The sequence below is a fragment of the Alexandromys fortis genome, unplaced genomic scaffold (assembly GCF_014885135.2).
Source record: "Alexandromys fortis isolate MF-2015 unplaced genomic scaffold, M_Fortis_MF-2015_v1.1 scaffold_10, whole genome shotgun sequence".
Taxonomy (NCBI): domain Eukaryota; kingdom Metazoa; phylum Chordata; class Mammalia; order Rodentia; family Cricetidae; genus Alexandromys; species Alexandromys fortis.
In genome coordinates this window covers 16,991,351-17,011,249 of record NW_026067895.1, presented here as the reverse complement: position 1 = coordinate 17,011,249, position 19,899 = coordinate 16,991,351, and the positions used below count along the sequence as shown (strand labels likewise).

The 19,899-nt window shown below is 43.3% G+C and overlaps 1 long non-coding RNA gene across 1 annotated transcript in view; it reads right to left on the bottom strand.

Annotated features, from left to right (window-relative positions):
- Positions 1-19,899, bottom strand: part of LOC126512917 (uncharacterized) — a 45,792-nt gene that overhangs the window by 8,827 nt on the left and 17,066 nt on the right. The window contains exons 3-4 of the long non-coding RNA XR_007595189.1: positions 19,407-19,531; positions 13,548-14,358 (exon numbers count right to left, since the gene is read on the bottom strand). This is a non-coding gene — a long non-coding RNA (uncharacterized lncRNA). The remainder of the gene's footprint in view (positions 1-13,547; positions 14,359-19,406; positions 19,532-19,899) is intronic.

Here is a 19,899-nt window from a genome sequence, read left to right as displayed (position 1 = left end):
AATAGTCCCCTTTACCCACCATGCACATGGCCTACATGAATATATTATTTAAGTATAAATTTTGCATATTTTGTCTTACTTTCTCCTAAGCCCCCTCCTTTAGACTTCTTCCCTACTCTACTTTCATATTCTCTCTCTCTCTCTCTCTCTCTCTCTCTCTCTCTCTCTCCCTCTGTGTGTGTGTGTGTGTGTGTGTGTGTGTGTGTAGATAGATATGTAAATGTGTATCTATTTAAATAAGATTTTTGCTGGGCAGTGGTGGCACACGCCTTTAATCCCAGCACTTGGGAGATAAAGGCAGGCAGATCTCTGAGTTCGAGGCCAGCCTGGTCTAGAGAGCTAGCTCCAGGACAGGCTCCAGAGAAACCTTGTCTTGGAAAAAAACAAAAAAAAAAAAAAAGAAAGAAAGAAAGAAAGAAAGATTTTTCTTTTAATGGACTACAGAACGGTGCCAAATAAAATCAAAAGAGAAAAATCAATGATGACTGACAAGAGATCTTGGGAAATAAATAAAACAGCTTCAACAATTTCTGCCAATCATCTCTAAATGGCAGCAGAACAAGAAGTCATGAGATATTGATTTCTGTTTCCAGTTGGTTTTGTATTTCAAAAATATATTTCTTTATCAAACTGGAATTTGAAAAGGCATAAGTCAACTGAAATGAACTATGGTGTTTCAGATATATATTTATATGGAACAAATAGGTGTGTGTGTGTGTGTGTGTGTGTGCAAGCACATGCGCGTATGCTTCAAATGAAGGGAATTAACCTCCATAGGCGAAATGAGCAGGAAAAGTTTGGGGGTCCGAATTGATCAGGTTTAAGCAAGAAGAATTTGGAGCACATCCCATGGACTTGGAGTTTTGGGAAAGGTGAAAGTAAAATAAGGGTTGGGAGGGGAATAAAACCGCAAGAGGAGACTTTCACAGCCCAGGGTGCATTTTGAGAGGTGGAACAGAGTGTGCCACCTCTTCTCTGGGCACCTAGGCTATTGAAGCTGGTGAGTCAGTTCTGGAGTACCTGGTCATGGCAACCCCTGTACAAGAAGGGACGCATCTGTAAGTGCATGGGGAGTGGCTTGCTCACTCAGCATTTTACCCGTTCTGATGGAAATGCCTTACCATCTTTACTTTCCAGTAAGCTACAGGATTCGAATTTTGTAGACTTTTAACTTACCTCCATTCATGCAATGGCAAGTCAAAAGCCACGGGGCCTATGTTTATGTAATGCAGATACATTTCAAAACAAAACACGAGCCACGCCTTGCCTCTTGCAAAAGCAGTTGCACAGAATCGTAAGTCGACCCAGTCTTCGCTCGGGAAGACTCTTTCATTTTGTCTGGTCTGTATCCCAATTCGTGTTTTGTTTTAGAATTCTGCTCGTTTTCCTTCCTTGCAAAGGAGCTATTTAAGGCTAAGTCTCAATTTCCTCAAACACACTGGTTAAAAATGAATTATTGATTAGAGAGAATGAAATGCTATCATCCCGGATATCTTGTTTTCTTCCTCGGCTCCAGCTGTGGGCTTACCACTGGTCCTCTCTAATTTCTGCATGGAAAAACAAATGTACTGAAGGCAGGAAGGGACTGTGCCTGCAGCCAGCGGGCGTGGGGGGGGGGGGGACTGCAGGACTGTAACTCTGGTGGAATCCCTTCAAGATGGCGTTGCAACAGAAATGGACCATGGCAGTCAGAAAGAAATCTGTCATGCCAGAAGCTGAAGCTGAGACGGGTGGTGGCTGGCGACGGACTAATATAATAAGTTTTAATGAGTGAAAGTCAAGAAAGACTAAGAAGAAGAAGAAACAAAAGCACAGCTCTGTCTGCAAACGCCTTGGCTCGGGGACTACAGAGAAAGCCACGCCGGGAGCCGGGAATGCTGTGGGAAATGGAGAGAGGGAAAGAAGTCATTTCTGTTTACAAGCTGGATAAACTTGGATAACTCAGAGACACTCTGACACTGACTGAGTCATGAAGCAGGGCCAGGAGAACCAGAACTGACCGTTAGAAGGAAGCAGGGAGTAGCCAGAAGAAACCTCAGCTTTTTATTTTTATTTCCCTTATGCAGAGAAAATAGACCAACAGTTGTGGGCATTAAAGAGGCCATATGAAGATAAAAATGAAATATTTATAAATCCTACAACTAGTCAGGCCACCTTTAGAGGATCACATCACTACAGCACTTCCAGCATGAGGGTCAGAGCTGGGGCAGTGGGCCCCATGCAGGCTGTGGTTGTCAGTCTGAGATGGTCACCAGAAAGGGGACATATTATACAGGAACAAAAATGTAGCTACCATGAGGAGGAATCTAGGGGTTATCGTTTATGTTTTTTTGATGTCACAAACAAAGAGGCAACATTGCCCAATGAAGGGAATATTGGTTTTTGCCTTAAGCAAAGACTTAAGGAGAAGCAATACTCCCTAGCGAAGTTGTAGATCAACACAGATGATCAAGCAATTCAGAAGAGCTCTCTCAAACAACTCTCACATGCCATCTCCAAGAGCCTGTGTTCAAAACTTCCCATGGTTCTCCATGGTTGGGAGAACAGGGAGAGGCTACCCAGGTCATAAAGTCAGCTAGGGTCTGGCAAGGGGATGCAACAGGAAGATTAGATCCAGGAGATAAAGGTAGGAGGTGGATGCTAATGTGATACTATAGAAATAGTATTCTATATTTATAATGTATTTGCTCATTATATTATATATTTCTAAAGGTCTTTACAGATGTGCCCCTTTGCAATGATCTGTTGGAAGTATTATCTCATCTAATTCCTGGAATCAAAATACTTATTTTTCAAATTCCAACTCTTTCTCGTGGCAGTCTTTGGTCAGTTACGTCTCTGAGCTGAAGTCTCACCATCTGCGAAACAAGGATAACCAAAGCTGCAACTTTCAAGTGCCAATTTACAAAAGGACAATGAAGGTCAGCATGTGGCTTGCCTAACACTGAAAGTGCAGGCCCTCACAGATGAAAGCAGAAAAGGTATCATCTGGCTGGACATGGGAGCCGAGAATGCCTGCAATTCCAGCCTGGGATGCTAAGGCAGGATGTTTACATATTTCAGGCCAGTCTGGGCTACTGTTGTAATAGGAGCGGCGAGGCTGCGTCCCTGGCACCCGGCCACCCGCATGGCTAGCTTATGCCCTGAAATAATTACACAGAAACTGTATTCTTTTAAACACTGCCTGGCCCATTAGTTCCAGCCTCTTATTGGCTAGCTCTTACATATTAATCTAACCCATTTCTAATAATCTGTGTAGCCCACGAGGTGTGGCTTACCAGGGAAGATCTTAACCTGTGTCTGTCTGGAGTGGGAGAATCAAGGCGACTCCCTGACTCAGCTTTCTTTCTCCCAGCATTCTGTTCTGTTTACTCCACCCACCTAAGGGTTGGCCTATCAAGGGGCCTAGGCAGTTTCTTTATTAATAAGAAATCACTCCCACATCAGGCTACATAGAGAAAAGGAAGGAAGGAAGGAAGGAAGGAAGGAAGGAAGGAAGGAAGGAAGGAGAGAGGAAAAGAAGAGAAAAGAAAAGAAAAGAAAAAAGAAAAGAAAGGAAAGGAAAAAAAAGAAAAGAAAATACTTTATCCAACCAAACCCAAAGAGTTTTGGACAGTGGTGACCTGGAGCTGTGTGTCCATGTGTTTACACCCCATCAGAAGAACAAATAAATTTCAGAGTTTTGTTTTTGTTTTTTTGTTTTTTTTCAAAGGAAAAATCTGACAGAAAACAATTTTTTCCAGTGTTTGTTTTGTATCTCAGAGGCAGAACCACTCTGATTGCCTTCCAGGAAGATTCAGGTTTTACAGTTGGGAGAGATAGCCAGGTCTAAAAATATAAGAAGTGGGCACTGTTCGTCGGAGGAAGATTTGATCCAGAAGCCTGGACACAGCCAAGTGTACATGCTGTCCCTGGGGTCACATCACACAGCCCACCCCATAAAACATCAATGTCTGGAGTCTCCCTGGACTGACTCACTGTGACGAGAGTTGGAGACAGACGTGCTCCTTAGAGCACCTAAAACTTCTTTCAAAACTACTGCTGTCACTGCACGGAACATGTGTTAATGGATTGCAGGGTTGCCTTTCAAGTCAGGGAGCACTGGGCACAGTAGCCTGTCCCTGGCAGCTCAAGGGCATCCTCGTGTATTCTACTGGGCTGTGTGTGTTCGTCCTCCTGCAGCATTTTGAAGCATCTCAGGAAAGGATTTCCAGTAAGCCAAAAACATCTAGATAACAAACAGTTTTCTGATTGCCCTCTATGCTTCTGTTCTTACTTTTGTCTTCTCTTACCGTGACTGTCATCTTGCCCCTGCCTACCAATCTGTCTTTTTCTCTCTCCAAACCCCTTTAGCTCGCCTTTTCTCACCTACTATAGGAGCCAAGGTTTATAAAGTGGGTTGTAAAACGAGTACAAATAACACTTTAAAATGGGTGAATTTTATGATATGTGAATTATGGCTCAATAAAACTATTTTAAAGTGCATTACAGACTATAAAATCTTAGGAAAGGTGAGATAACACATTGGTCTGTTTATGTTGATAATAAACTATTGCACTCTTTTATGTAAAAATTAAGAAACACAGGCGGGCTCTGCTGAGACTTAGAATTCCCTGGACAAGGAGTGTGCTACAGAGCTGGTGTCCGGTCTTCATAGTTTTCCACAGCCATGGTCTCTTCTTCAACTTTGTTCTTAATCCTGAAAGTAAACGTGATTTTAAATGAGATGCAGTGTGTCCACGCCTTCTTTGAGTAAAGCCTCCCTCATCTTCCTCACTCGTGTGGCATTTGGGGAAGTGTTAGGTCCTAGGGACCAACATGAATCCCCAAGAGATTTGGGAACAAGTCCATCCCTGTGTGGATTTTAGATGCAAATCACTAGGGGAAACTATGAGTTTTTGTGCTTTCTGGCATTTTTTCATCATATCTCCATGACCGTCAACTCCAGTTTCCAGAGAAGCACGTGGGAGTCCCCTTAGCCCACCTTGGGAACGCTGTCTGTGATGTGGCAGTTCTTAACCAAAAGCTCCGGTTTTCTGATGCATTCTCTAGCTCTTTCCCGTGGAGAAAGCGGAACCTCAAACTCAAAGTGTAATTGCTCAAGACACAGCAGCACCTGGTAATGTATTAGAAACTCGAAACCTTAGGGTCCGCCCAACAACTGTGAGATTAGAAGCAGCCTTTTAACAAGACTCTGGGGGTGATTCGCATGCGCATTAAAGTTTGCAAAGCACTACTCCTGAGAGTGCTGTGCATCTGTACACCCAAAACACACAGCGATTCATCCACTCTAATAACCATGGCTCTCAGAGCCCATAGGTAAGCCATGGTGCCACACTAATAGGCCACAGAGAGCTGCATCTCGCTGGCCAGGAGCAGAGTGGCGCCCAGACGGCCGAATGAGTCTTCAACTTTCTCCTCAAATAGCCAGAGACCATAGCTGCTCTCTTCATCATGGTTATTAACCTCAGAATCTCATCTCTGGTGACTCAGAGCTTCTTTCGCATGTGCCGTAATCATCAGCCTGTCAGCCACATTCAAATCTGGGTCTCTTTCCTTTGTTGCAAAACTTCATCTGTGTTCTTGCCACTACCCTCAGTTCAAGCTCAGCTCTACTCATCTTGACACCGACTCATTCATCCTTTCGTTCCTATGAGCAACACTTGCTGCACTTCGTACCAGGTAGTCCTGGCATCATCCAGACACCGATTCATTCATCCTTTCGTTCCCATGAGCAATGCTTGCTGCACTTCATACCAGGTAGTCCTGGCATCATTTAGACACCGACTCATTTGTCCTTTCATCCCCGTGAGCAATGCTTGCTGTACTTTGTACCTGGTAGTCCTGGCATCTCCCGTATTTCTCATTCACTAACCACTGTGTAGACTATTGCATCCCTCCCATGCCCATAGGCTTATTTGCTTCCTAACTCTTAGTCTCCACTTCTTACATTGTATTAGAAACATTGTTTAAATGGATTGCTTCCATCCTTAAGGAACTAATACTATAATTAAGAAGGCAAGACTTGGAATTTTGAAATAGATGAAGAACAAGCTCTCAAGTTCACAAAGGAAGGATGAATGCTTCCTAGAATCCACACTGGACTGTGCTCAAGTCCAGACAGAATCTTCTGACTCACTTCAGGATCTAGACAGTTTTACTGTTATCCTAGATTTCAGTTTTCTCAATACTTGAAAGGATAAGAATAAGAAGTGTTCAAAATCCTATCTAGTCTTTGACGATTCAGATTCCCCAAGGATGGCATCCCAAACACATTCCCATACAGAAACATTAAAGAAGATATTCTCTAGAGATTTGAACTAAGGAGACTGTATATGATCATGATTGACAGTTTTGGTTTTGATACCAGACAGATCTAAAGCTAAGACCTCTCTTGGCCTTGACAAGCGACTTTATCTCTTTGATCCTCTGTCTCATCATCTGTGACGTGGGGCTGAGGTTGGCATCTCCTTCTTGGGTTGTAGTCAAACAGAGTAATTGGGAAGAAGTTCTTAGCATAGGACCTCACATAAGGCATGTGCTTAAAGAGAAACCAATGGTGCTGATGACAGTAATTTCAAGATCTCAGTGAAAAATACAGATCTTTCCAGTAAGGATAACTTCATCCCTAGTGTAGGAGAACTAACCTGATATGTAAGATTAGCTTCAAGGAAACTGGCCCGTGAGGAGGGAAAAAGATACTGAAGGCATCTCTGGTAAACGTAAACACCTAAAAGACCCATTCTTTGTAGCTCTTCTTCAAGCTCCACCACCGTGGGCTGGGCAGATGGCTTAGTGGGTAAAGTGATTGCCATGCAACCATGAGGACCTGAGTTCGACACCCAGAACTCACTCCCTCCTGCCTCTCTCTCTCTCTCTCTCTCTCTCTCTCTCTCTCTCTCTCTCTCACACACACACACACACACACACACACACAGAGACACACACACACACAGAGACACACACACACACACACACCAATACATGATGCTTTACTTGTAACTGAGATGTTAGACAGGCAAAGAAGAAAATCCCCAGAGTTTGGCTGAGCCAATCAGTAAGCCCTAGGTCAGCAAGAAGAGATCCTAAGAAAACAAGGTGGATAGATACTGAGGGACAACATGTAGGGATGTCCTCTGCCCTACCCCACATGCTTACACATGTATACACACTCCCAGATCATCTCAAGAGATTCCTTTTATACACACATGGTTAGTATTTCTTCCCACTCTGATTAAACTGGAGGAAATGTGTGATAGTGCTCCTGTGGATGGAAGACAGGCAAGGAGCTAAGGTCACACTCTGTCCATGAGTTCTGACTCAGATAATCCAGTAGAAACATATTGAGGGTTGCTAAGCATTCCATGTCACTGTTGGTATAGCTATAACTGAAACTCATCTTTTAAGAGCAAGGATCAAGCCCTTCAGGCGTTGCAAGAAGCATATGGTAGCTATTACTTAGCCTAAACAAGAGAACAAGAGTCCATACAACCTGTGTTTATCCTAATCTTCTGCAACCTCGGGGTTATACCCTCCAAATGATGCTCCAGTTTGACCATTGGAGGCAAGCAGTATTCCCAAGAGACCTTCCAGAAGTGGACATAGGGAAGAACTTTTCCTAACTGACCAGAGCTTCACTTCTGATTGGCAGTCTTCACTTGAGACTAGGGCGTCTGGGACGAAAGGATCACCTCTGTGCTTCCTACACTGCTTCAAGCCTTGATGGAGGAAGGACATTGGTTAATTATAATAAAGAAACTGCCTTGGCCCTTTTTATTGGTTAGAACATAGGTGGGTGGAGTAAACAGAAGAGAATGCTGGGAGGAAGAAGCTGAGTCAGCAAGTCGCCATGGTTCTCCCACTCCAGACAGACGCAGGTTAAGATCCTCCCTGGTAAGCCACCTCGTGGGCTACACAGAATATTAGAAATGGGTTAGAACAATATGTAAGAGCTAGCCAATAAGAGGCTGGAACTAATGGGTCAGGCAGTGTTTAAAAGAATACAGTTTCCATGTAATTATTTCGGGGCATAAGCTAGCCATGCGAGTGGCCGGGTGCCGGGGTTGCAGCCCCGCTGCTCCTATCTCTACAAAGCCTGTACCCAAACAAACAAAAGGTTGAACGACAACAGAGGTCCCTAGTGAGGGGGATTTCAGCAAGATGTCTCAGCAGTACCCACATTATACACTCCCGTCATCAGAATCAGGCATAATTTCATCATCTGTAATCCTAGTAATTTATTAGACAAAAGGAAGAGATGGAAGATGGATGCAAACCTTCAGAGCAGACAGGTGGCCTAGGCTGTGACCAGATGGAGAAATAAGGCAATTAAGCTGGTAAGGAGACATCACAAGGAAGTTTTCTCAACCCCTTCCTTTCTCCCCTCTCTCAGAGGTTCGGCAAGTGATTGATTACTGAGTGTTGAGTATATTACCAATCACGGTATGTACTTAAAGGTTTCCAAAGTCCTGAAAATCTGCTCTGTAAATACTGCCATATGGGAGGAAGAAGCGGTGACCTGAACAGGGCCATGGATGATAAGCAGATTGTCTATGACTTGACAGTAGTCAGTCCAGGTAAATGAAAGTGTGTTTCAGGGACTCACCTGAGGAAACCCATGCAGTCAGAAATTCGGAACAATAACTCCTCTCTCTGGGTCCTATCTTCCCACCCCAATAGCCCAAGAGATATGTTCTGCAATGGATGTGAATGGTTTTCCTGGGAGTGAAGGGCTCTTGGCTCCTCAGTGACTGTGCTGGTTACTTTTACTATCACTGTGATTAAAAAAAAAATATTCCTGACAAGCCAGGTGGTGGTGGCGCACACCTTTAATCCCAGCACTTTGGAGGCAGAGGCAGGCAGATCTCTTTGAGTTAGAGGCCAGCCTGGTCTACAAGAACTAGTTCCAGGACAGCTAGGACTGTTACACAGAGGAAACGCTGTCTCAAAAGAAAAAAAAATCCTGACCAAAGCAACTTCAGGAACAAAGGGTCTGTTGTGGCTCACAGTTCAAGAGTACAGCTCATGGCGGCAGGGAAGTCAAGGAGGCAGGAACTCAAAGCATCTGTTCAGGCCATATTCCCAGTCTGATAGAGAATGATGAAAACATGTTAGTCCTCATGATAGCTTACTTTCTCCATTTTCAACACTGAAGGATCCCAACTGGGAGACCGTACAGCCCCACGAATCAGATAGATCTCCCCACAGCAGTTAACTGATAGAGACAATCCCGTACAGGCACATGCAACCTTAGCACTATTCCTGCGACCACTAATCACCAACATTTACGTCAGCAGAAACTGCTGCTTCACTACTAGAGTGTGTAGCAGGAAGCACTAATTAGAAAATGTCGGGATAGTGATGTGTAGATAGTTATTTAGCAGTGAGCTGGGGGGTGAGCCTTGATGGGTGGCATTCATTCATTTCTGCCATATAAATATTCCCAGTGCTGTTGATTTTTAAATTGCTAGCAATGTTAATGGGCCTGTAAAATTCCTAAAAATTTAACAATAAAAAGCTACTACCCCAGGGATATTAGGAGCCCCCTGGGAAATACAGACTTTATTTTGCTGTATTCTGGTCTCTAGGAAATGGGAGGATTACCCAAATTTTCTCTCAGAGTGCACATAGGGTAACAAAAATCTGGAATAGCTAAGACTTCCTATGAGTTGAACTTCATGACCCTGACGCAGGCACTGGCTTATTTACCGGATACAGGACACAGCTAGTTTGACAGAAGGTAGATTCTTGCATTTCACTTTTTAAAAAAATATTTTGATGTTTTGAGATAACACTCTCACTATGCAAAGTAGGCTGGCCTCAAACGTTTGGTAATCCTCCAACCTAAGCATCTTGTGTGCTGGGATTACAGGCTTGCAATATGACACCTGGCCTTCAGTCTGTTCTCACTTATCAAGAGGAGACAATTTTAGTCTTATTTTCCAAAAAGATATTAGTCCACAGAAGTTTGGGGCGATGGACATATCAAGGCAAGGCTCCCAGTAGCAATGTTCTGGACCATCAGAAAATCTACATGCCACCAGTACTGACTGGCAGATTCTAGACTAGATATCCCATAGCAGGGTCTGCCTCACAGTAGCCTCTGCCAGCAGTCTGACTACTTCTTCAGACACTGAAACCAAGATGAAAGATTCACAGGTAAGTCAAAGTATGGTGCAGGCTTTTGATCCCAACACAAAGACAGCTGTATAAAGCAAGTTCTAGGCCAGCCTAGGCTACATAGTAAGACCTGCCTCATAAAAAAAAAAAAAAAAAAAAAAAAAAAAAAAAAAAAAAAAAAAAAAAAAACATTTGGAGCACATTTTCTCATCAGATGAACATCAAAAAAACAGAAGGAAGAGGGGAAAGAAAGAAGGGACAGAAAGAATAAATTCTATACAAAATGCATTTGCCCTGGGCTCTCTTGTGAACTTATGACTGGGCTCTCAGAAAATGTGCGATTACCAGGGATATGGGTGGGTCCTGTACCCACCTCCTACCCCTAAAGAAAAGTTTGGGTTTGAGCTCTGTACTAGGGTGAGGAGATTCTTAACACAGACATTTTCCAAATGAAGAAGTTAGGAGCGAGCCTTGTTCATGAAATGTGGTGTGGATTAGCTCCGGCCCTCCCCTGTCTTCACAGAGAAGTTGGCCCTGGAATCTGACTCGCTGTTTCTGCAAAGAAAGCGCCATCTTGCAGGGGAGGACTGTGCTGCCCCTTCTGCCCTTTGCTTCCCTGCTTACATCACTGCCGCCAGCTCCAGCCGTGGGTCGTGAACACAGCCCATGCCTTCCAGGCAGGCAGGCCCTACTGGCCTAGCCTCTCTGTGCCTCTGTTTAGGCATCTATAAAATAGGACAACACTCTTACCACCCTGCCTCATTTGGTTGTGATGGGGAGTCAATAAAATCTAGGTAAGGAAACTTGTATCCCATGGGAATGAAAAACTTGCGAAAACTTTTTATGAAGGGGCTGTGAGACAGTGGAAGAAAGTGAATTCTAGAGTCACAGGTCTTTCTCTTGGCTAAAGATCACGGGCTAGTGATATGGCAGAGCAGACAAAGGTATTTGCCACGAAGCCTCAAAACCTGAGTTCTATCCCAGGAACCCACGTACTGAAAGGAAAGAACTGACCACACAGACTCACAAACTATTCTTTGATTTGTGCATGGGTGCTATGCAATGCATTGCCCTCACCCCAACACACACCCACAAATAAATAGATAACAAGAGTCGTGGAATGGCGGTGGTGATGGTGGTGATGGAGGTGGTGGTGGTGGTGGTAGTACTGATGGTGGTGGTGATGGCAGTAGTGATGGTGATGGTGGTGGTGGTGGTGATGGAGGTGGCGATGGTGATGGTGACGGTGGTAATGGTGGTAACGGTGGAATAGGAATGGTGAGGGTGATTCCTGTTAGCGTGGTTGCTGTTACAATTTAATACATTGTGACGGGCTGGGCATACAGCTAAGTGGTAATATATGAGCAGTGAATGCTCTGATTTCAATTCACAGCACTACAAGAAAAGTAATAAAGCTGATAATAGTGTAACCTGGATGCAGACCAGCTGACTAATAATAATTGCTCAGTAAATGATAGAATGGTTTATGTCAGCACCCAGCATAGCTTAAGTAAGAATGTAGTCGGGCTCCTTATTACTTCCAGTCTGGTTGCTTTCTCAGAAACTGCTGAGTACCCTGGCTAAGATTTTAAAGAAGCACAGTTTTCTATCTCAAACATTTGTATCATATAAAGTATATCATTTTCCACACATAAAACACCTCTTTGTCTCATGTGCTCCACACGCCAGCCTTTCGAAGCAATCAGAATACCCCATGAGGGAAGTCTACCACACAGTCTGCCTGACAAGATCTTCCTTCAACAGATAAGTGATTGTTCAGGTCACATAGCAAATCAGTGACAGGGCTGAGGTCAAAGCAGGGGACTTCCGGCTTTGCGTAGTGAGCCCCTCCCAGCACTTCCTCTGCGCTTCACGGCTGTGTCTCTGTTTTCAGTCAAGAGGTGGTCACTCACCCCGTTCTCCCAGTCAGCCACCACGCTAAGTCAGTCCTGCTGATGCGAGGATGAACTAAATAGGTGCTTGCCCTCTGACCAAGATAATTCAGGAAAACATTCCACCCCATCCCCAGGGGCGTCACCAGAAAATGTTTCTACCCCTTGTATAACCCTCAGTATTTCAAAAACTGCACTTGCAAGCAGAATAACCAAATTTCAGAAGAGACAATGATTCTCACTGTAGACATACCTTGTAAAATTAAAAATAATAACAAAATATTAAAATCATTGAAGTGAAATTTCAAAAGCTTAGCTTTCTTAACTTGCTGAATTTTTCCCTTTTTTTTCAAATTAACTATATTGCTAGCAAGGTTGGTTAGTTTGCCAAAAGAATTTGATGCCAACGTGTATTATTTTCAACACACAAAACTTTTAAAAGCTCTTAAATGTCTTTGAGTTGAGGTATCCTTAGATAACTCACCCTCCGGCTTTGCTTTGACCCCAGCCTCTATGAGAAGAAGATATAAAACACTGTGGGCTCCAGAATGTTCTGTCCTTGGAAGATCTCCATTTGATGTTTTTGGCCAAAAGTCCCATTAATTCCCCCATGACTAAGGCACTTTGGGGTCAGCAGAACTTGGGGTCTATAGGGATTTCAGAAGAAGGACAAGCTCAGGCTGCATGGTCCAGAAACTTGGGGTAAAGCCAGACCCTGCTACAAGGATTTAAAAGGGAGTTCACTCAGGGCAGCCGTTTCCTAATAATTGTCCTGAAATTAACACCGTCCTTCTGCTATGCCCAATAATGACAGAGGCTCTCACTTCATAAGAGGTCAGTAAGGTTTGTAAACCGACCACTTTACAAACGGTTTTTATAAATCCTATGAACAATAAAGGAGTCATAATTCCTCCTTCACAGTGAGATGCTAGCTAGACACAAGGGTTAAGAATGTCTACTAAGGTCACAAGGAGAGCAAAGGTAGGACTTGCAGAGCACTCTGCTCTCCCGACCTCTCTCGTCTGCTGCCTCACACTCTTCCCCTCAGGGTGGTGAGAGGAGAGATAAAGACTCTGATAACAGGAATCTTCCATTCCTGTTCTAAACATATTTTCTAATTACCACCTACATACCCAGCGCTATATTAGGCACTGAGGAATGTTAACGAAGAATTCTGGGTTTGGCTTTGGCTTTGACTTGGGGGGAAAATTGCCTCTTTTTCCAATGATCTTTTTCTTGAGCCACTAAAACCCAGCCGTTCCTTTCTGGGGCTATCAGATGGAAAGAGAAATACTTTTTTAAAATATGCAACTCTATTCACAGTAGTTTTGATTCTCCTAGACCCCATTTAAGATCATTCCTGTCAAAGTGATAATTCAAAATGTCTGTTCAAGAAATTTGAGTCCCTTCGTGTACACTGTATTTTTGTTTTGTTTTTGGAGCACAACGGATTGCCTTTATTTCCACACGCATGCCCATTTCAGCATTAAGGGGTCCGGAGCAGAGTGGGGAGGGCGGCAACAAGACTAGACCCACCGATCTGAAGTTGCTGTGACACAGGGCTCCTCCAGGTCCCTACGCAGGTTTGAGGAACAGCAACACTGAAACCTGAGTCCGTAGAGTCAGGGCACCGTGTCCTAGCTGTCTGTCAGGCTCCACATCAGACCCAATGGGTGAGAAGATGCCGCTGGTGTCATGGTGACACTGAAGAGGCTCCATGTGTAAGAGTAATTATAAGGAAAGAAATCAACTCAGAACCTCGCTCTCTGTGTGGCCTTTCTCCCGGCGTAATCAGCAAGGATCCTGAGAGCTGGCAGGTCTGAGCCACCCTGAAAGCTGTATTTTTTTAAAGAAATACCAAGCCGTTCTTAAAACCACAAAGACTAGCACTGGCCTTTTCGTTCAAATGTCCTGTGAGTCTGGGTTATAATTAGCTGTGAATTCGCTGTCCTGGGCAGGGCAATCAGAACTGCATTGTCCCGGGATTTCAAACTCGGAATAGGGTGGAGGAATAGACAAAATGAAGAACAACTTTCTAACAAAACATCTCCCATGCTATGTGTTGCTTTAAAGGTGAAATCCTTTCCCAATATAGACTTTGGGAGGAAAGCTTGACATAATGGGACAGTCATACTAAAAGGTTTACTGTGAGACACGCAGCTTGATATGAGTCCAGGGGGCCCACACTGGTACCGCTCAGCCTCAAGTCCAGTTCTCAGATCCATGCAGATTTGTCCTCTTCAAACTCTACGCATCGTTTTAGAGACTGGATTTCATCTGAGCATTTGATTAAGTTTTCGTCTTCTTTTACTTAGAGAATCAGACCAATGTCTTCTCCCTAAATGACCTGGAAAGGGAAGGGAAACTGGAATAAATTACATCCTAATGAGTTCTCAGAGATTGCTACACGTCCACCTGGATTCCACTCAATTTGGGAGGCTGAGTGCTCGACACACCCACTCCATGAAGCAAGAGCGGCTGGTAATTCCATCTCGGATTTCACAGTCGGAAGCTGGACCAGTCCATTAGCTCTACTGAGTCACAGTGCGTGTTTGGACTTGTCTCTCTACCCACCCTTGTGACCAAAGAAAGAGTTTCAATTGGCTCATCACCTTTTTAAAAAATCTTCATCAATTATTTGATACAGAGTCTCAGAGGATCACAGATGCATCAGCAGTTCTCCAAGGAGCTTGTGAAACTAATGGCAAAAGTCAATATGGTGGTGGCAAAAGGATGGGGAAGAATAAATACAGGGCCAGCAAAAAGATTATTACTGTAAGTAAACCAAAGTTCAAATAGGATCCATCGAGGTAAATTACTAACAGCCCCAAGAATTTAGTCTTACAAGAAAACCAAAAGGTGAACAAATATTTAATTTGTTAAATAATTTAAATAAGCCACAATAGTTAGTATTCTGCTTATCTCCCACCGCCACCAGCAAGGCCACGGGACTCCTGTTCTTTACTTCCTGCCCTTCTTCCTCCTTCCACCCTTCTCTTTTTCCCTTTATCTCCTCCTTATTGACTTTTGCCCCCCGCCAAAAAATTTCACCCCAATGATGCTGGTCTCTTGTTTAAACACAGCTGATTTCTCAGTCCCAATAAAGCAAAGGTATCATTTCTATGATGTCTTAATCAAAATGTATCACAGGAACAGCCCCAACAGAGACGTCAGGGAGTCCCAAACTTCCTCCTTAAATGTCCGAAGGCATCCCTTTACCTTGTTCCCAGCATTGCCATCCAAGTTCCCATGGCAGTTCTTTCTTCTCTGAGCACTTCCAGCCTGTTCAGCTGTCTCCCCAGTCCTCCCCACAAAGCAGCATGGTCAAACGCACCACAGTAATATCACCTGTTCCGGATTCCAATTCCTGTCCTGTTCCTGAGCTAGGACACTAACCAAAACCAATGTGGGGAGCTTTATCTTGTCATACACTTTACCATACGCCATCGAGAGAAGCCAGGGTCGGAGCTCAAGGTGGCAGAGACCTAGAGGCAGGATTGAACTAAAGCAGAGACCATGGGGAAATTCTTCTTAGTGGCTTGCTTTCCGCTGCCTTCCTTCTACAGCCCAGGACCACTAGGCCAGCAGTAGCATTGCTCATGATAGGTGAAGCCCTGCTCTATCAATTATCAGTAAAGAACATACCGTACAGATATGCCCAGAGACCAATCTCGTGTTGGAAGTTTCTCAGTTGAGGTTTTCTATTCCCATGCGTCTCTAGTTTCTTTCAACTTGGCAAAAAACTAAACATCTCAGGACCTCAAGTACACATGATCAAACACAAACCTCTCCAAATATATACTCCAAATACCAAAAACACAAACTAAAGAAACAATATAAAGCTGTCAGAGAAAGGCAGCAACTCACAAAGGCAAACACATCAGAATAACACCAGATAGCTCATCCACAACTCTTAAAGCTAGGTAAGCCTGAAGGGAAGAAGGGAGTAACTGCCAACCAAGACTGTGATATGCCCAGCAAAGTTATCTTTTAAAACTGACAGAGACATGAGGACATTTTCAAGGAAAGTTAAGGCAGTTTACGACCAGCAAGCCGGTGTTGTAGAAGATGCCTAAATGCATATTGTATACAGAGGAGGAAGAAGGTAGCCTCAGACCTCAGAGGAACAGGTGAACACAGGAGAGTTAAGAAAAAAAAAAAAAAACACAGTATATCAACAAACACATAGAAAGGAAAGTATATAAAATAAAGTTGGCTTTATTCTAAGAATTCAACCTTTGCTTTAATCCACCTCTCAGCGCCAGCTGAATGTCCTTTTGGGACATTTAAAAAGAGAAGCATCTTGTCAGCACAAACTCTCCTACTAAAGCTCTACAGGGAGTGATAGTAATAGGTGGTCAAAACAGGAGGTCAATCCAGCTCCTGTTGGGGCAAGGAGATGGTCTGTCCTTCACAGGACGTTAGTTCATCACAATGCAGATTGGGTGTAGGCCAGCTGCTTAGGTTCTCACCACAAGCCCTCAAGGAGTGGAAAGAGAGTTGGGGATGTGGCTCAGTTGCAAGAATGCTTGTCTAGCACATACAAGGTCCTGAGTTCGGTCCCCAACACTGCCCAAACCATGTGTGGTTGCATGGGCCTGTGATCTCAGCACTTGGAAGGTCAGAACTTCAAGGTCATCTTTGGATATGCAGGGAGTTGAAGGCTAGGAATCATCAGACCTTGTTTCTAAGTGAATGGATGAGCATAGAGTACTGTAAACTAATCAATTTCATCAACAATCACTCTGCAAATGATGTTTGTTGGGTACCTTTCCTCGCAATTAGAGTAACAACATTGAAAGGCAACATCCTAACTTGAAAGATCCTTAAGAGTCGTCATGGAAACAGAGCCATCCACATACAACAAAAATAATCATTTCGCAGACTTTTAAGTGAAGGCAAAGCCCTTGAGAAATAATTGAGACAAAGAAATTATCATCAAAGAAGCAGCATATGTTTGATGAGCCACGATGTTTGAGTATGGCCAGTTAATTGGATGGAAAGTTATAAATTTTTTAAACTCAGAAAACAATGCCTTTGAAATCTCTGACAGATGTTGTCAAGATTCCTATGAACAGATGTCTATAAAACACCAGAAATGACCTATTGAATAGTTCTCAATGGTACTGCTTGCTTCTTTCATCAACTTTATGTGAGCTAGAGTTGTCTGGAAACAGGGACCTCATTTGAAAAATGCCTCCATGCAGGTTGCCTATAGGCAAACATGTAGGGCATTCTCTTGATTAAAGACTGATGCGGGAGGATACCGTGTATTGCGGATTGTGCCGCCCCTAAGCAGATGGTCCTGGGGTGTATAGGAAAGCAAACTGAGTAAGCCAGGGTACAAGACACTAAGCAGTCACCTTCGTGGCCTCCGTTTCAGTTTCTGCCTCCGTTTCCTGACTTTCTGCATCATAAACGATTGTCTGGAAGTCTGAGATGAAATAAACCCTTCCATCCCCAAGTTGCTCTTAGTCATGGTTGCTATCATGAAAGAAGAAACCTAAGATACTTGCCCTTTCCATCGGTTGTTATTTTACTGAATTTGCAGATCAATATGTTGACAGTAGACCTGTGGGCAACATGCATCTTTGCCACCCTTAAAGGGGAAATTTCACATAGGAAAGAATATGCTTCAACAAAATATTACAACTTACATATGTATAATATTATATAGTAACTATTAGGCACAAATTGCAAGGACCATGAAGCTAAACAAGGAAAATTTCATTGAAGATGTCTGGGTCCTCATAGTATTCTGACTATAAAATAATTACAAAATTTCAACAATGAATAGATGATGGTTTGGAGTTCCTTAGTGTTGTGTCTCATCTTTGGTGGATTGCATTCTGCTTTACACTTCCCTTCTCTAACCTTAATTATTTTATGTTGCATGTTAAGTTTATGAGGAGATTGAAGACCAAAACCAGTGAGTATTGGCATAGGGAATCCATGCTGAGACAGCCCCCTTCTGTGCCACTGTAATGCCTATTTTCTTATCACTTCCTTTGGGTGGGAGCATCTAGGTGCTGTTAAAAGTCAGTTTCTAGAAAGACGTGTGTATTCCTTGAAACATAAAGGTTAAATAGATTTAAGATGTCTCCTAAATCTTATGTTTGTTTGTCTCATACAAACAAAGAAGGGCTGCAGAGCTTAGAAATCTCCCCTTTAGGGGCTGGGGAGATGATTTACTTGTACAGTGATTGCTGAGCAGCGTGAGGACTTGAGTTCAGATCCACAATGCAAAGGTAAAAATTCAGATGTGCCAGTCTGCTGCAATCCCAGCACTTTGTTCATTCCTGGCAGGACAACAGGATCCCTGGTGCTTGCTGGCCGGTCAGTCTAGGAAACTGGTGAGCCCAGATTCAGAGAGAAGTCCTATCTGGAAAATCTGATATGGAGAGAGCTTGAGGAAGTCAACATCCTCCAGCCTTTATGTGAATGTCACTCACACATATGAACACACACAAACACACACATGCATGCATGCAATAAATACATATACACATACATTTTTTAAAAAATTAATTACACATTTTAACTCCCATCTAACAAAGACAAGAGACAGGTGCTTCAGTCCCCACTCCACCAGGAGAAAACCACCCTGCCTTCTTGCAATCCTAGGTTAGCTACCTAGCTACTTGTGAACTGAAGTTTGAATGTTTTAAAAAATATAATCCCATGTAGTCTTGGCTTGTGCAACCAAAGCCAAGTCATTCGGTCTTGCCATGATTTGATTGCTTGATTTGTAATAAAGACAACAGCTTCAAACTCAAAGGGTGTTAGAAAATTCAACATTGTAAATTTATCAGATAATTTATTTATCAGATAAATAATTGTATTCATGCATACATACATACTATGAGAGAAAGGTGAATTATGGAAATTATTCTGCCATATTGAATTCACTCCACAATTAGCTTCCATATAAACATATTACCATTTTCATAATTAGGCTGTGATTTTCCCCCTTGTGAGCCGGGAACCAAAGAGTTCAGCCCAAGAGAGGGTATCGGAAGTTACAAAATGGTGAACAGTTCAACGAACATTTTATTAGCTTCTGATGATCATGTATATCTGGGTTAAGACAGATTTTCACCCACCCCCACGCCATACACACCAACACATACAGAGAGAAAAACAGAGACAGAGACACAGAAACAGAGAAAGAGACAGAGAGACAGAGAAATACACCAAACTGTTAGGTATTTACTTTGCCTATAACTGAGCCATTTCAACTATTCCATCTCAAAGACAGATAAGTCAATTAATAGTGATAGTCAATGACTTTTCCATACCTCAGTTTATTTTATTCTAATGTTGATGTGTCAGTCAAGGCTCAGAAGGAACAGAACTGAATATATATTTCAAAGGGTATTTACTAGATTGACTTACACAGTGTGGGCTGAGTCATTCCACTGTGGCTCCCAGCACACTGGAGAGGTTGGATGTCTCGGTGGTCATCATCTGGCACAGAAGGCCTGGAAGCTTCCTGGGGACCTTCACACCACACTAGAAGACTGGAGTCAGCCAACAATGCCAGCATCAGCGACAGCCACAGAGTGGATGCACTTACCAACAAGGAACTAAGGCGGGCTAGCCAAAGTATCTCCCTTTTCCCTCACATCTCTTGATGTGGGCCTCTGCCAGAAAGCTCTTCCCCACTCCCAGACCTACTCAGAGCTACGTCTCTTAGTTGATGGTGGATCCAATCAGACATTGAAGGTGACCCATCACAATTGCAAAGACACTTAGTCAAGAAAGATTTAAATGACTTTCCATCACAGCCTTGTGGGTGTCACTATAATAAATAGAGAGGAGATGGAATCCCACCCTCACCTGCACTCAGGCCTCAAAATAGTCTCAACTGGGAATCATCAGACCAAGT